At 32.1% G+C, this 16,856-nt stretch overlaps 1 long non-coding RNA gene across 2 annotated transcripts; it reads left to right on the top strand.

Moving 5' to 3' along the window:
• Positions 1-7,560: 7,560 nt before the first annotated feature.
• On the top strand, positions 7,561-16,856 carry LOC132164454 (uncharacterized). 2 transcript variants are annotated; one of them, XR_015912992.1, is made up of 4 exons: positions 7,561-8,026; positions 8,922-8,981; positions 9,595-9,675; positions 16,614-16,856. It is a non-coding gene; the product is annotated as an uncharacterized LOC132164454 (long non-coding RNA). The 2 variants fall into 2 exon arrangements; XR_015912991.1 differs by having other exon boundaries at positions 9,572-9,675.

Below are 16,856 nucleotides of genomic sequence, written 5' to 3'. Positions count from 1 at the left end.
TGACTTTTGAAAAATTTTGGTTCCAGCTCGAGCTTGAGCCAAGCCAAGCTCGGCCCGAGCCCGATTAGGCTTGCCACATTGTATTTGGAAAGCTTGAGCTCGAGCTCGAGCCAGAGTTTGTGTCTGGCGAGCCAAGCTCAAACAAAGGTTTTGAAGCCCTGCTCTAACTCGAGCTCAACTTGTTTAGAAGACCCCTTAAACAAGCCAGTCCTGGAATGTTCAAAGTCGACTCGGCTCGGCATGATTACAGCCCTATTTGCTCACCAACCGCCAAACCACCTTTAAAGGCGGTTGGAAAAAACCGCTAACCGCCTATATATATATATATATATATACAAAACGGGGTTATTTTGCATCTAGGGTTTTAGGATAAAGTCTAGTGACTTCTATATTCACTTAAGTCGTTGCAACCGCACATCCCAAATTCCCAATCTTTAAACCTCATCCTCTCACCTCTCGGTCTCTCATTCTCTCAGTCGTCTCTCGCTCACTCTCTTAGTAGTCTCTTACTCTCTCTCAGTCGACGACCGTCTTTCCATTTTTCCTCCTGAGGCATTCTCCTAAGGCACGAGAATTTCTCTTGCTCAAGTCCGATCTTCAAATCTTGTCGTCATTATCGTTGAGTTCTAGAGACAAGAACAGGTCTTCCTCTGCATTAAGGTTCATCATTTCTTCTGTGTTTGTTGTATGTTTTATTTTTCTTTTCTTTTTTTGCTATGGGTATTCTCGCTTAATGGGCATGGTCTGATCATCTTGTATGTTTTATGATATGGGTAGGTGAAGAAACAATCTAGAAGACTAGAACACCATTGGACTCGGTGGTACTTCACAGCTCTCTTCCTCTTTCTTTGTCAATTCCGGTGGGTGTTCTAAGGTGAGCTTTGAAAAGCGGTTATATTGAAGCGGTTGTAGGTCTAATAACTGCTAATCGGAAGTTACAAAATAACCGCTAAACGCCTAAGGCGGTGCGGAAGTAGTTAGAAAATTACACTAACTACCTTTGGCAGTTACGGTTAGTGGTTTGCGATGATAACTGCTAACCGTAATCGCATTTTCACCTCTATTAACAAGTTTGACAATCATCTTCATTATGGCTTTCTGATGTCCTTTTGACAAAGACATGCCAAGACTTTACTGAGCAACATTGTCATTATGCGCTATTGACAAAGAGAGGCCGAGAAATTTCTTTACTTCATCGTTATGATGGGATTCTGACAACTATTTGACGAAAGCATGTCGATACTCTCTTGAGCTACATTATCATGATAAGCTTTTGACGACTATCTGACGGAAGTAGGCCGAGAGCTTTTTGTTTTCTATATGAGAGACCATCATGACGGCCTTTTATGGATTCAAGCCGAGATGACTCCTAAACCAAAGCATCTCTCTCCATTTTCGCATTTCCCTCCCATTTTGAACCAAGAACACTACCTTGAGGGTCTCTCTCCATAGTTGAGTTTCTCTCTTAATTTCTACATATTTGAGATATAAAATTGTCAGTTATAATTAAGGAGCACAAATTTGAGCAAAGTGTGCCTAAATAGCCAATGCAAAGCACATGCGATAGTGGGACACCAATAACATGTGTATGCACTTATATGTCAATTTTAAACCCTATGGAGTATCCAATTGTAAAAACCATAGATGACTCTTTTTTTCTTTTTTTTTTACATGTCCACACAAGGGAAGGGGAAGGGGGGATTCGAACTAGTGACCTCCACTTCATGAGGTGGGATTCACAGCCGATTGAGCTATCCATTGGGGACCATAAATGACTCTTTTGAAAAGAGTAATGTTATATTTACTCACTTTTTTAAACTAATTTTCTTACACTTATATGTGACTTTTAAAACCACCGCTAAATATAAGATGGATCTTTATTGAAATTTAAATTAATGGTGGTTTTAAAAGCTACCTATGAATATAAAAAAATAAGTGTAAAAAAATGGGAGTAAATGTAGCGTTACTATTTAGAAAACTTATTTTATTTTTATTGAAATGATCAAACTGATAAGACAGAGATCAGCATATACATCAAGAGTAAATTAAGGTTGTTGGCAGCTAAGTTAGGAGTTAAGTGTGCCTAGATTCAAATTTAGAATGGGACGGAGAAGACATTCCTCCTCTGTATAAGTCAAAATATGGTAAAGTAACTTATATATATATATATATATATATATATATGGTAAAGTAACATTTATTTTTATTTTTATACTAGGTAAGGCTATGCCATAAAAATCTGATGATCAACCAATCACTATATGTCATTTTGTTTCTGATAAAGCTGTCTTCAGTTGAAGCTATTGGTCACTTTATCGGAAATGATATCTGATTAGTTGCTCTCTCTCTCTCCCCTCTCCCCATGAGTTGTGTTTCTATCAGACAAGAATCTTTTTGTTGAAATAGAGAAAGAAGTATATGGCATAATTTAATATTATTTTATTTAATGGTATAAATAACGTTATATTAATTTAATGTTTTTAATACTGTGTTAATATACGAGTAATGCTACACATATTCTTAATTTTCTACATAATTTTTCACATTTAATGGTAACTTTTAAAATTACTACTATATTAAAATTCAATAAAGATTTATCTTACATTCAATAAGAGTTTTAAAAGTCACTTATGGAAGAGAAAAATGTGTGTGAAAAAATGAGAGTAAGTATTGTAGTATTACTCTCAATATATTTATCACATGACATCATTTACATTTATTTAATGAGACAAATGACGACCACCTAAAAAAAGACTAAAAAATTAAAAAGAAAAGAAGAAGAATCAAAGCTATATGGATTTCAATTAAATAACACGTAAGATGATTCACATAGGAGGGCAACACACTTCCAATTATGCCCACTGAAATAAATCAGAAGCAAAATGCATGAGCAATTATATATATGTCCTTGTTAGAAGAAGTCATTAGAGGCGGCCGGCCTAAGCGCCTTTTAAGTTATTTTGCATTACCTGTAATGTATTTGGAGAGTAATACATAAGGAGTCCTAAATTCTTCCAAATGCGATATGTATTTTAAAATTACTATTAAATTTAAAATAATTATTATTAAATTTTAATTTATTGATAATTTTAAATATTACATTATATTTAAGAAGACTCAAAAAAAAAAAAAAAAAACTATAATCTTTCCTATATCATTACTCATATTTGAAAGCTACCCAAAACCCATTGAAGCAAAGTAGCACGTGAGGTGAGAGGCTAAGCCACTGAGTGAAAAAGAAAAAGAAAGAAAAGAAGAAGTAGTACGAGTGGCAACATTTGTCAAGACATCAAATATATTCTCTCTAGTTTAACAACATGATCGGAATAGGATGCTCTTCGGTTCAAATAAACTGGAGAATATTCAGTTAGGAGTATTTTTGTCTTTTCAAAAAAGTTAAGATTATTTTTGTCTTTTCACTTTAAGAGACAAAAATATTCTTCCACTATAATTAACTGGATATTTTTCAGTTCAAATAAACTAAAGATGATAGATCTCATGTGTTACATCAACCGACAAAGTGGAACTCTACAAGTGGTAATTATTTATTTTTAAGAGAAAATAAAAAATAAAATAAAAGAAGTTGGACTTAATGGATTGGGAACCAAAGATGGAAGGTTTCTGACGATATATTTTTGTTTGGACAAAATTCATTTAACTCCCTCAAATTACCACTTCAATGACAATTTACCGCACAAACTATCAATTGCGATAATTTACTCCCCAAACTACCAAAACAATGACAATGTACTCCCAATTTTAACAAAATTGTGAAATTACCCTTACTAAAATAAAAATAAAAATACTAAATTTTATTTACTTTTTTTTAATTTTAAGGGTATTTTTGTTTTATTGAAAATTATATAGGGATAATTTCGTTATTTTGTTAGTATTAGGGTACATTGTCATTGTTTTTGTAGTTTTGGGATTAAATTGTCGTAATTGATAGTTTATAATATAAATTATTATTTGGATGATAGTTTGAAGGAGTTAATTAGTAGACTTTATCTTTCCTTCGTCAATTGGCCAACCAATTGGTGAAGGAAATGGTGCAAAACTTGAATGGGTGGGGTATTCATCATGTTGGCAGATCTGCAAATGGTGCTGCCCACCAATTGGCCAAGCTGGCTCTTGGGTATGTTGATACGCAAGAATGGCAGGAGTTGTTTCCTCCGAGTGTGCTCTCTATTATATTAGCTGAAAGCTGAGTTTCCTTTTCGATTAATGAATCCCAATTCAAAAAACAAAAAAAGTAGACTTTATCTTTTTTATATTTTATTTAAAAAAATATTTTAATATGACATAAAAATATAAGTTATATATATATATATATATATATATATATATATAGCAAATAAAGCAAGGATTTATTTCTCTCTTATTTGTGAATTGAAACACAAACAGAAGATGAGTTCCACTCCACTGAAAAACACGCAAAACGAAACGGTGAGCTGGTTTGTACCTAACGACACAAACTGAAGCATTAATATCGTAGGAAATTAAAGAGACCCCGACCAGTCCAAAGGGCTAAAGCATGGCCCTATCAGACTTCAAGACGGAGTGAGTTGCGGTCCCACTGCCAGGCTAACTTATTGTTTCACCCTTGATATTTTTCTTTTACCATCAGACGTCAACAAGGAGTGATTGTTGTGTGCGGTTTTCGAATTTGATGCGGTAGACTTGGTTAGCGTTTTTTTAGAGTTATCTAATAAGGCCAGGTAATTAAAAAAATAATAAATAAATAAGGCCTGGCGGTATACTGGTATTGGAAAAGTGCATGATATGGCTCTGGCATAAAGAGTTTAAGAAGGAGTTTATAATACATTGATCTTATATTGAGAACTTGAGTAAACTCATATAAAAAGCAAATGATTTATAAGAGATGCTTATAAGTGTTCAGTTTCATATTATTTACATGTGAAACTGAGTTTTTAAGTGATTGTAATAAAAGTTTTAAATTGACTTGATCTTTTTGAGATGAACATCCCTAAACATCTCAGCACTAAGAGCTTCTTTTAGATTTTATTCAAAAGGCAAAGAGATTTTATTTAAAAGGTAGAGAATCAAGTTACTTTTTCATTCTCTATTCAAGTAAGATCCCCATTAACTTTTTTCTACTATATATATAATTGAAATTAAATGTTAGGAGAAAGTGAGAGGAAAGAGAAACTATTTAAATATTATTTCTAATAAATGTTATAGGCAAAAAAATTATTTTTATATTAAAATAATGTTAAAGGAATAAAAAAATCATTCCCTGAATCAGGGTAACACTTTTGCTTCCCATTACTGTTTCATAAGTTTAGCTGAAGCTAATAAAATTTGTTTTAGTGCCTGTTTGAGATTGTGTTTGAGGGGTCTAAAAGTGCTTTTAACACTTAAAAAGTTCGTTTGAAAAAAAACGTACTCGTTTGATAACAAAAGTAAAAGGGCTTTTAAGAATCCAAAAAGCTTAAAAATGGCCAAAAAGTACTTTTGGCAAAAGCTTCAAAATGAAACTTTTGTCCAAAAGCTCTTTTTGACTTAAAAGCTCTATTTCTCAAACGCAATCCCAAACAGACCCTTAGGGCGTGTTTAAGTGTGTGTTTGAGGGTTTAAAAATGCGTTTAACATTCAAAAGTTCGTTTGAAAAAAAAAAGTACTCATTTGGCAAAAATAATTGAAAGCGCTTTTAAAGGTCCAAAAAGCCTAAAAAATGGCTCAAACACACTTTTAGCAAACTAAAAAATTGCCAAAAAGTGTTTTTTAACTCAAAAACTTTATTTTTCAAACGCAATCACAAACATGCTTTTAGAGTACTAACAACAGCTTCTCTTTAATTCTTTCTAAGGGCATGCTTGGGAATGCGGTTGAAGGATCAAAAAATGTGTTTAATACTTAAAAAGTCTGTTTTTTTTAAAAAAAATACTTGTTTGATAAAAAAAATTGAAAGCGCTTTTAAGCGATCAAAAACCTAAAAATTGCCAAAACGCACTTTTGGCAAAAGTTTAAAAATGAAGTTTTTGCCAAAAATCACTTTTTTACGTAAAAGCTCTATTTCTCAAACGCAATCCCAAAACATGCTTTAAGTATAGGAAACAAAACTACTTTTTACTTTCATATCCAAATATACTTCACAATACATTTTTTTGTTTTTTTGGGAAACTTCACTAAGAATTCCCAAACTTCCACCTGTTTTGAAATACCCCTTTGAATTTCAAAATCTCTCAATTTGGTCCCCTAAACTTTCAATTACTTTCAATTTAGACCCATCCGTCAGATTTTAAACGTCACATGACATTTATACCCTGACTTTTGTATAAAATTTCAACTTCTAAAACGTTTTTTTATTTAAAAAAAAAAACAAAAAACAAAAATCATGGATATTTTTGTCTTTTTTTGAATTTTTAACGGCAAAAATTAACGGAATGGTCCAAATTGAGAGTAATTGAAAGTTTATGGGATTAAATTGAGAGATTTTGAAGTTTAGGGGAGGTATTTCAAAACGGGTGAAAGTTTGGGGGTTCTTAGTGAAGTTTCCCTCTTTTTTTTTTTTTTTTTTTTTTTTTTTTTTTTTTTTATATCATTAAAATATTATTTCTTCACAAAATACAAGTTTCATACCTACCCTTGAATTTTTTTACAAAATTTTAACACAATCCCCAATAAAAAAAATTAAAAAAAAAAAAAAGATGAAAGATGAGAGATGGAAGAGAAATATTATTTATATTAAAATAATATATAGGAAAACTCTTTTGGTTCCATATACGTACATTGGCCGTAGCATTCTCAATGTTTAGGGAAGCTGCTGCATGTGACTTTTTGTGATTTTTTTGAAATTTTTTCAATATGTAAGGAATGAAATAAGTTATAAGGTCTCTGTTGTTAGTACTCTTAAATAATTTCTTAAAAAGTTTTTCTTACATTAAGGGAAGAAAATAGAATTTAGAAAATTTGCTACTCTCTTATAATCCAGCATGATAATTTTTTACAGGACTTGTGAGCCCGTGACAAATTAAATATAAAATTAGTTAGTTAAAGTATTAAAATGATTTCCAAGTATAATTAAATTAGAATTAAAATTAACTTAATTATTCTTATAAACGTATCTCCTCACAAGTAGAAGCCAACACAGCAACAGTGAATGTGTCACCGTTTACTAGTGATGGAGAATATTTGTAAAAGATAAAGACGTTGGAAGCTCGAGTGCCATCGCTGTCGTGGCCCCCACCCCCCAATCTCATGACCTGACCTAGAAAAGAGGAGACCATGCGGTAAGACGGTCCATCTCAAGTGGTACCGTCAGATGTGGCAATACGTGGTAGTCTCCCATTGGCTGGGGCGTCAAATCCCACGTGCTTAGGGTCTTCACATCACGTGGCCCAGGACCAGCTGGTTGGTGGCTGGGACAGACAGTACTACTAAAATTTCTGCAATGGATACCAGAATTTGTCAAATGCTTATCCACTAATAATTCCACTAATAATTCCACCTTTCACTTGTTTTCTTTATATAAATATCGACGCTCATACATATCTTTCTGAACATAATGTTCTAATTATTTCTACATATATGTATGTATATATATAGATTATATGTATTATAAATAAATATATCCTCCTGTTACTTGGGAAGTTGCCCAATGCTTCGTTTCTTAGACATGCGACTGAGAGAGTATACATGCCAATATGTTGCCTTTATCTGCATTTGCACCTGCACCTTGACTTCTCTTTTCTCTTTCTTTCTGTCTGCTTTTGCTTATGACTTCAAAGCATGAAAAAATCTGCTTTTTTTTTTTTTTTGTTTTTTTTTGAATGGGGAGATGAATCAACAAGAGGTGCAGGTGCTGGTGCAGGTGAATGCCATCTTGGCCGCAGCAGCCAAAGATACATCACTAGACAAAGCCCTATAGATCTTAAAGAAAGGCTTTTGAAGGTAGTAAATATCTCCCATTTCATCTCTTTCTTTGTGTTTGTGACTCGAGATCCATCACTATAAGAGCTTCCTGCTACGGAAATGAAGAGTCTCACAAATGGGCTTCTAGAAGGTAAGATATATATAATCTCTCTCTTTCTCTCCTTCTAGAAGGAAATGAAGATGATCATAAAGAAATAGTTGGGAGTTTTAATATGGCACAACAATTTAGACTAGATCTTGCTGCTCTCTTTTTATGATCATTATGGTTGGTGAAAAATGAAGGTGTCATAATCATACATATCACTAGTGATTAATATTGTTTTTATTTTCTCGAAGCACCTCTCCTACTCCTAGTAGTCTTGAGAAGGTCAATTTCTTTAGAATAGTTTTAGAAGAACCTAGAACCACGCGCGGAATCCAAAGGCACATATATTATAATATTCTTTAAGCTAACCAATATATCGCATTACCCTATATTCTCTCGCAATAACTGAGGAATCGGCTTTCTATCCTCCTTTAATTTGCTCGTATAACTAGAACAATTCAACCCTCAACCATATCATTATATTTTTAATTTTAATTTGGTTTTAGGAATATTTTTAGGAAATTAAACGTCTTAGAAAATTAAGAATAACAAAAAATAATAATGACAAAGAAAAAAACAAATTAAGGTTATAGATGAATTCAGTAAATTCAAACAATTGTAATTGAGATTTCTAATATATATATATATATATATATATATATATATATATAAACATTCTAGGGTTACATGAAAGGGACATTTTTCATTACTTGTCTCCATTTTAGATTGTTATTTGTTGCAATTTTAAGCTACTCTCTTGAAAGCCTATGCTTTTATATATAACAATCTAAAATGGTGACAAGTGACTAGTGTCCCTTTAATGTATCTCTAGCTAGAATGCTTATATATATATATATATATATATATATATATATATATCATTTGATTATTAATACATATTCCTCCATATCATTTGATTATTAGCATTTTTAAATTGCAGTTGGCTACTACAAATCCAGTCATATTGAGGCTTTGGCAAGTCTATCTGCAAAAACCTAGGGTGAGTCTGATAATTTGGACCAAGTGTTTCTTCATGCATGCATGTGTAGCTTTCATACTCCATCTTGCTAATGCTTGCCTAAATATCATTAGGGCACTCCAGGAAAAATAGCAATGGAACTATATATTATTAGGCATGACAGGAAAAAGTCTCCCGACAATTTTTTGGTTGTGAATCTTGTGATGATGTGACATAAATATAAAAATAGTTTTGAGTGTTTTGCGAACATTTTCTGTTTTGAATATTTGTTAACAATATATGCTTTTGCTTGTTTAATTTCCTAAAACACCAAAAAGCTACCCTAAAAAGCATTGCCAAACCAGCATTTATCTTTAGTGACGACACTAATGTTGTCACCCAAACAGCAGTTACCTTGACTAGACGGGACAGAGGTAAGGCGAGATTGATGCAATCAGATCTTTAAGCTGAAAATGAATGGTCCCAATATTCCTCTTATCATTCCCGACAGTGCAAAAACGTTAAAAGTGTAGGATACATTGTCTGCAATTGAACGACCGTCCCAAATGAGGATAAGAAGATGTTATATATATCTTCTTAACTATTATTTTTCACCCTAATTTCTTACTTAGATATGGTTTGTGTGGAGGAGAAGCTTGCATGCACAGTTATCAAACAACTCGTCACCATTTGCAGAGGATCTTACCCAAGAAGTGTACGTGGACAGCATTATGTGGTAAATCTTCTGCCCACATAAATCTGTTTCAAGCATATTTTTAGATCTTTTTAGCATATGTTCTTTGATTGCATATTATTTTTGCTGTTGCGTGTTATATATATATATATATATATATATATATGGTAAGATGATGCAAATTCTTATTTAGGGTCTGTTTGAGATTGCGGTTTTCAATAAGTGCGATTTTAAAAATTACATTTTTAAAAATTATGTTTTTGAAATAGCTACTTTTTGCGATTTCTTTTAAAATCGCAGATTATTTTTGTATACAATTTCTCATAACACCTTATGTTTTGCGATATATTTTAAAATCCCAAAACGTTTTGTAATATCTTTTAAAATCGCAAATTATTTTTGCGAAATCGCAATTCTAAACGCGCCCTTAGACGTTCATCTTGGTAATATGATGTTTATGTTGTGTTATATTTAATGTGTTATAAACATTAGCTTTTTTTCTTCTTTTTTTTTTTTAGTACTTATAAAAAATAAAAATAAAAAGTTTTTTAAGTCATTTCATCATTAAAACTTTTCATGAGTTATTAAAGAAAAAATAAAACTTTTAATTGGTTTTTATGGTTTTGACCGTTGGTTAGAGAAACAGTTTTGACCATTTACAACGTTTTATGGCTTTGTTGTTATGACTGTTTGGTCATGAGATTGGTTTTTATGTTTTGTTATAAAAATTAAAAAAAATAAATAAAAAAAAACTCACAGCTGTATGTGTATAGAGAGAGCTCTCCAAGGAGAATAGATATAGATATAATATCTTTCGTTTTCAATATCTTACACTGTTATCAAATGTTTTGTTTCAAGCTATAAAGCTATATGTTATACCATTAGCTTTTCTACAAAACAATATCATGAAGTCACTCATCCATTTTAATAAAAGGGTTGTTTATTAGTCTTTGTTTTTTTAAGTGTGTCCTTAACGAAAGGAGACGCTATAGTCTGATCTTAGAAAATTGTGTGTGATATCCTGATATTTCTCTTCTTGTATCTTGTAAATAAATTCGAGTGTTACGCTGAAACAATCTCACACAGCGGAAAAACTGCAATTATCAATACAAAACAATACCGTTAAAATACTTTTCTTTATACAAAAATACCCAAAGCTATTCTGTACAAGGCATTTATATAAATCTATCTGACAGTCTAGACTCTAGACAAAACTTAACCAACTTGGATTTCTGTACATCTTAATATGAATCTCTAATTACAACTACATAATTACCTTGATTTTCCATTCCTGCAAACACTACAAAAACTGTGTAGTAGTGAGTCAATTGATTTCCGACAATATAAATCATTGTTGAATCATATATATCAAAAGGCCAGACAAGTTATAAAACCATAAGAATCCGTATTATTGGATATCAATATCATACTTAGTAAGTAAGAATACTTACAGTTGTGGGTTACAGGAATGAATCATCAAAGGTAATTACTTGTCGAAACTCATTCTGCTGTAATTGATCATTACCCATAAATTTCCCAATCACTGTCTCTCTCTCTTTCTCCCAAACTCTCTTTCTCACCTTCTCTCTCAATCTCCTTTCTCAAATTTCATCTCAATCTCTCTATGTGGTTATAAAGGAAAATAAAGATAAAAATATTTAAAGTGGAAAGGGAGATGCACGTGTGTGAGAGGAGGAAGGTTAAAAGAAGTGGGTTGGATTTCACTCCAATTGATAAAAAAAAAAAAAAAACAAATATAATAAAATCCCAACTTCCATTAATGACTCAACGAATTCCTCACTTCATAAAATCTCATTAAATTAATCACCAACTATAATAATCATATTCCAATATATATATATATATATATATATATATATATATATATATATATTTGACATGTCCGCATAAGAGGGAGGAGGGGAATTCGAACTAGTGACCTCCGCTTTATTAAGCATGGTCCTAAACGATTGAGCTACCTCTTAGGGACTTTCTCCAAAATATATTAATCAATCTTCAATTATCATATATCTTCAATCACCCAATCAAAATATAATCTCTCATATCAAATCAGATCTCAAATTAATATTTATTCCTATAATATTCATATGATATAATCAATTCCTTAAGAATAAATATCATTACCTAATATGAATAATATATCATTAAATAAATATCTCTAAAATAAGACTTTGAAAAATCTGGAACGCTACAATCTTCCCCCCTTAAAAGAATTTCGTCATCGAAATTAAAGCCCATAAATTATCACTTATCTTCAAATTGAGCGACCCAATTTAAAAACAAATCACACTTAACCCATAACTTACCCCAAGTTACCATATAACTTTAAAATTCAATTGTTTATAGAATAAATATTATAAAATATTCCATACACAGGCGATGTGAGATGCCACAAGCACTCTTCTTGGGCTCCAGTGTCACCGTTGGCAATCCTCAAAGAATTTCTTCATTCTCGGCCTTTTAACTTTTGGCCTTTATAAATCTCTTGGCGTCTTAACTGACGACCCTTATAATATAACCCACTTTTGGCATCACCAAGTGACCATCAAAGGCTTGTGCACGTTTCCATCATCTCAAGCTGGGTAATACTTTGATACCATTTGTGACATTCTGATATTTCTCTTCTTTTATCTTGTAAATAAATTCGAGTGTTACGCTGAAATAATCTCACGCAGCGGAAAAAACGGTAATTATCAACACAAAACAATGTAAAAATAGTTTTCTTTATACAAAAATACTCAAAGCTATGCCATACAAGGCATTTATACAAATCTATCCGACAGTTTAGACTCTAGACAAAACTTAATCAACTTGGAATCTCTGCACATCTCAATATAAATTTTTAATAACAACTACATAATTACCTTGATTTTTCATTCTTGCAAGCACTACAAAAACTGTGAAATAGTAAGTCAATTGGTTTTCGACAATATAAATCATTATTGAATCATTTATATCAAAATGCTAGACAAGTTATAAAACCACAAGAATCCGTATTATTGGATATCAATATCATACTTAATAAGTAAGAATACTTACAGTGGGTTACATGAATGAAATATCAAAGGTAATTACTTGTCGAAACTCATTCTGCTACAATTGATCATTACCCATAAATTTTTCAATCACTATCTCTCTCTCTCTCTCTCTCTCTCTCTCCCAAACTCTCTTTCTCGCATTCTCTCTCAATCTCCTTTCTCTGATTTCATCTCAATCTCTCTATGTGGTTATAAAGAAAAACAAAGATAAAAATATTTAAAGTGGGAAGGAAGATGTACATGTGTGAGAGGAGGAAGGTTAAAAGAGAGAAAAAAAAAAGAGGAGGAAGGTTAAAAGAGAGAAAAAAAAAATAGGAAGTGGGTTGGATTTCACTCCAATTTACCAAAAAAAAAAAAAAAAAAAAAAAATCCCAACTTCCATTAATAACTCCACTAATTCCTCACTTCATAAAATCTCATTAAATTAATCACTAACTATAATAATCATACCCCAAAATATATTAATCAATCTTCAATTATTATATCTCTTAAATCACCCAATCAAAATATAATCTCTCATATCAAATTAGAGCGCAAATCAACATTTATTCTTATAATATTCATATGATCGATTCAATTCCTCAAGAATAAATATCATTACCTAATATGAATAATATATCATCAAATAAATATCTCTAAAATAAAACTTTGGAAAATCTGTGACACTACATTGTGTGTCAAGAGTTCCAATGGCACATAGTTATATACTCCAGAAGGTACAAATCAACCTTTAAGGAGACAATACTCTTGCGTAATTCTATAGCATTGTGAGATCTTTCTATATATACTCCACTTTTCATCTATTGTATTTTATTTATTTTATTGTTAATTTTTAGATTGATATTATTTTATTTCAATAAGAATTTTGTGCACTATTCAAAATAATTTCCAACAGCTTATATATGCGCTTACAAAGAAGCTACATATCACTACAAAAAAACAATTTTTTTCTGACCAGCGTTTTCTGACGTGGCGTTTCTGACGCGTGTTGATTGTCAGAAACATAGGTGTCAGGAAAAAAAAATTTCTGACGTGTCAATGGGTAGAACGTCAGAATTTTCTGACGTTTTGGTGTGTTACACGTCAGAATAATTTCCTGACGTGTTAAAATAAAAAACGTCAGAAATTTCCTGACATGTCAATTTTGACACGTCAGAAATTTCCTGACGTGTCAATTTTGACACGTCAGGAAATTAAAAAAATAATAATTTTTTTTTTAAAAAAAATTTTTTCTGGTATTTTTTTTTTCCAATTAAAAAATAGATAAAATAATAATTTTTTTTTTTTAATCTCTCTGCACGGCACAGCCCCCTCACGCAGAGAAATTCGAATTTCTCTGCAAATTTCTCTGTGAATTTCTCTGCAGATCTTTTCTCCCCATGCCAGCTGCTTCTTTTCTCCTCTTTTTTTCTCTTCAATTCGTTTTTGATCTACTTCTTTTCTCCATGTTCTCCCTTTTCTCCATTTTCTCACTGTCTCTAGCTCTCTTCTTTTCTCCATTTACAAAAACCCAAACCGAAAAAGTCTTCCAAAAATCAAAAACTCAAACCTCAAAACCCAACAAAAATCTTCAAAAACCCAAAAAATTTTCTTATCTTCTCTTCTTCTTGTTCTTGTTCTTCTTCTCTTCTCCTTTTATTTTTTTTTTCTTCTAGAAGAAAAGCAGATCTGCTTCTCTTCTTTCATTTTTCTTCTTCTTCTTTTGCTATTCTTCAATCTGCTGCTTGTCTTCTTTTTCTCTTCACATTTTCTTTTCTTCTTCCCTTAGAGAGGAGCTCCGTCCTGTGCAGATTAGAAGAGGGAGATTGAGAGAGGAGAGAGAGAGTGTGGGGAATAAATGAAGAGGCAAGAATAAAAAGAAAAAAAAAGTGGGAAAATTTTCAAACTCCCGCCCAAGCAGGAAGTTTCCTGACGTGCCATGTGTGGCACGTCAGAAATTTCTGACGTGCCATGTGTGGCACGTCAGAAATTTCTGACGTGCCACACATGACACGTCAGAAAAAGTCTCAAAAAAAAAAAAATTCTACATAATTATATATCTATATATAATTATTTGCACATATATATATATAAATATGTACAGTTTTGCCACGTCAGAAATTTTCTGACGTGGTACATTTTCACGTCAGAATTTTTCTGACGTGGTATTTCACCACGTCAGAAAATTCTGACGTGGCAATGTGCCACGTCAGAAAAATTCTGACGTGGGACATTTTCACGTCAGAATTTTCTGACGTGGCACACTGCCACGTCAGAATTTTCTGACGTGGTGAAATGCCACGTCAGAAAATTTCTGACGTGTCACTATTCACACGTCAGAAAATTATTTTCTGACGTTTTAAAATTCAAACGTCAGAAATTTTCTGACGTGGCAACAATTCTAGTACTGTAGCCACGTCAGAAAATGTCCTTTTTTTTGTAGTGATATATGGTCATTCTATGAGATACAAAGTTGTAATGATACGAATATAAAACCCGTATCCAATGGCAGAGCTAGCAAGGGGCGAGAGGGGGCAAACGCTACTCCTTTAAAAAATATATATATATATATATATATATATATATATATATATATATATATAACTTTGTTACCCTATTACCACCTTAAAAGAGACAAGCACCCTTATATGATGGTTATTTTACTTTTTTTTTTCTTTTTCTTTTTTCTTCACAAGCCAACTTTTAAAGTGATGTGTATTAATCGTGTTGCTTGTTACACCTAACCAAAATTTCGAACTTTTAAAGTGGTGTGCCAGAAGGTGTCAAAGCAATCAAAAGCAAACTTTTAAAGTCATTTGTGATGTGTCAAAAGATTCAGAACTTCAAGGTGATCTGAACGTTTTGTCTCCTGTACACTCACTCTACACGCGATACATGTCCTCCTTAATCTCAATTACTCTCACACAAACCCATCGACTGTCGCTTAGAACATGTTTAGAATTGTATTTGAAAAATAAAGTTTTTACGTCAAAAAGTGTTTTTTTAACAAAAGTGTTATTTTTAATCTTTCTCCAAGGGTGCATTTCAATAATTTTTAAAATAAAAAAGTTAAAAGAAGTACTTCTGAAATTTTTTACTAAATATGTCGGTTTTTGTTTGACACAACTTTTTAAGTACTCAAAGTACTTTTAAGCTCTCTAACGCAATCTCAAACACGCTCCTGACATATTACTAATGTTGCGAAACAAAAACACAATTTAGCTTTTCGTGCGCACATTTGTCTTTTTTATTCCACCCCTAAAATCACTTCGAGTCTCCCCTACTTCTCATAGCTAATTGTCAAAACTCAAAATACACCAAACCAAACAGGAAGGCCTCTTATGACATTTTGCAATGGGAACCATGTGCAAAAAAATTGATTTGCCAAAATTGTTTTTGTCTAACTTCGCAGTTCTGTACCGTTAAAATATCTTATATTATTATTTTTATTTAGTTTCATTTAGGGTTTAGAGCCTGTTTGAGATTACGTTTGAGAAATAGAGTTTTTAAATCAAAAAGAGCTTTTGGGCAAAAGCTTTATTTTTAAGCTTTTGCCTAAAGTGTTTTTTTGACCATTTTTAGGCTTTTTGAACCCTTAAAAGCACTTTTAATTTTTTTACCAAACGAGTACGTTTTTCTTCAAACAAGCTTTTTGAGTATTAAAAGCACTTTTAAGCTTTTCAAACGCAATCTCAAACAGACCCTTAGTCCCTCATTTATTTAGTCTATAGGGTTTTTTGTTTACCACTCTTACCTTTTATAATCTTTTTATAAATACAGACAATTGTATTATATAGTTTTATATACACTTTAATATAAGATGTAGCCCTAACGCTTTATTAGTTTTTCTCTTTATGCTTCTGTTCTCTGCGGCTTTTACATTATTCATCATATCATATATTTCTAAATATTATCTGAGACACCTTTCTGTGGCCTAATCAGTCCAATTGGACCTCCATCGATCACTGGTTGCTATCGTTGCCTTCATTCACCCGTCAGCAGCCCTTCTCTAGCATCCCATCGTGTCGCTGTCATTTACCATCCTCAGTACCCTATGGATCTCTCACTTTGCCTCATTTTTGCTTACACTCAGATCTATTTGTGCATTAAAGCATATGATTATGGCCCATTAGACAGTACTGGTGAGCCAAAAAATCATTATTGTAGGGGCCGGAAAGGCATTGA

The sequence above is a fragment of the Corylus avellana genome, chromosome 8 (assembly GCF_965113065.1).
Source record: "Corylus avellana chromosome 8, dhCorAvel1.hap1.2, whole genome shotgun sequence".
Taxonomy (NCBI): Eukaryota; Viridiplantae; Streptophyta; class Magnoliopsida; order Fagales; family Betulaceae; genus Corylus; species Corylus avellana.
The sequence above is the reverse complement of the archived record's forward strand: the minus strand, read 5'-3'. Positions and strand labels throughout refer to the sequence as shown.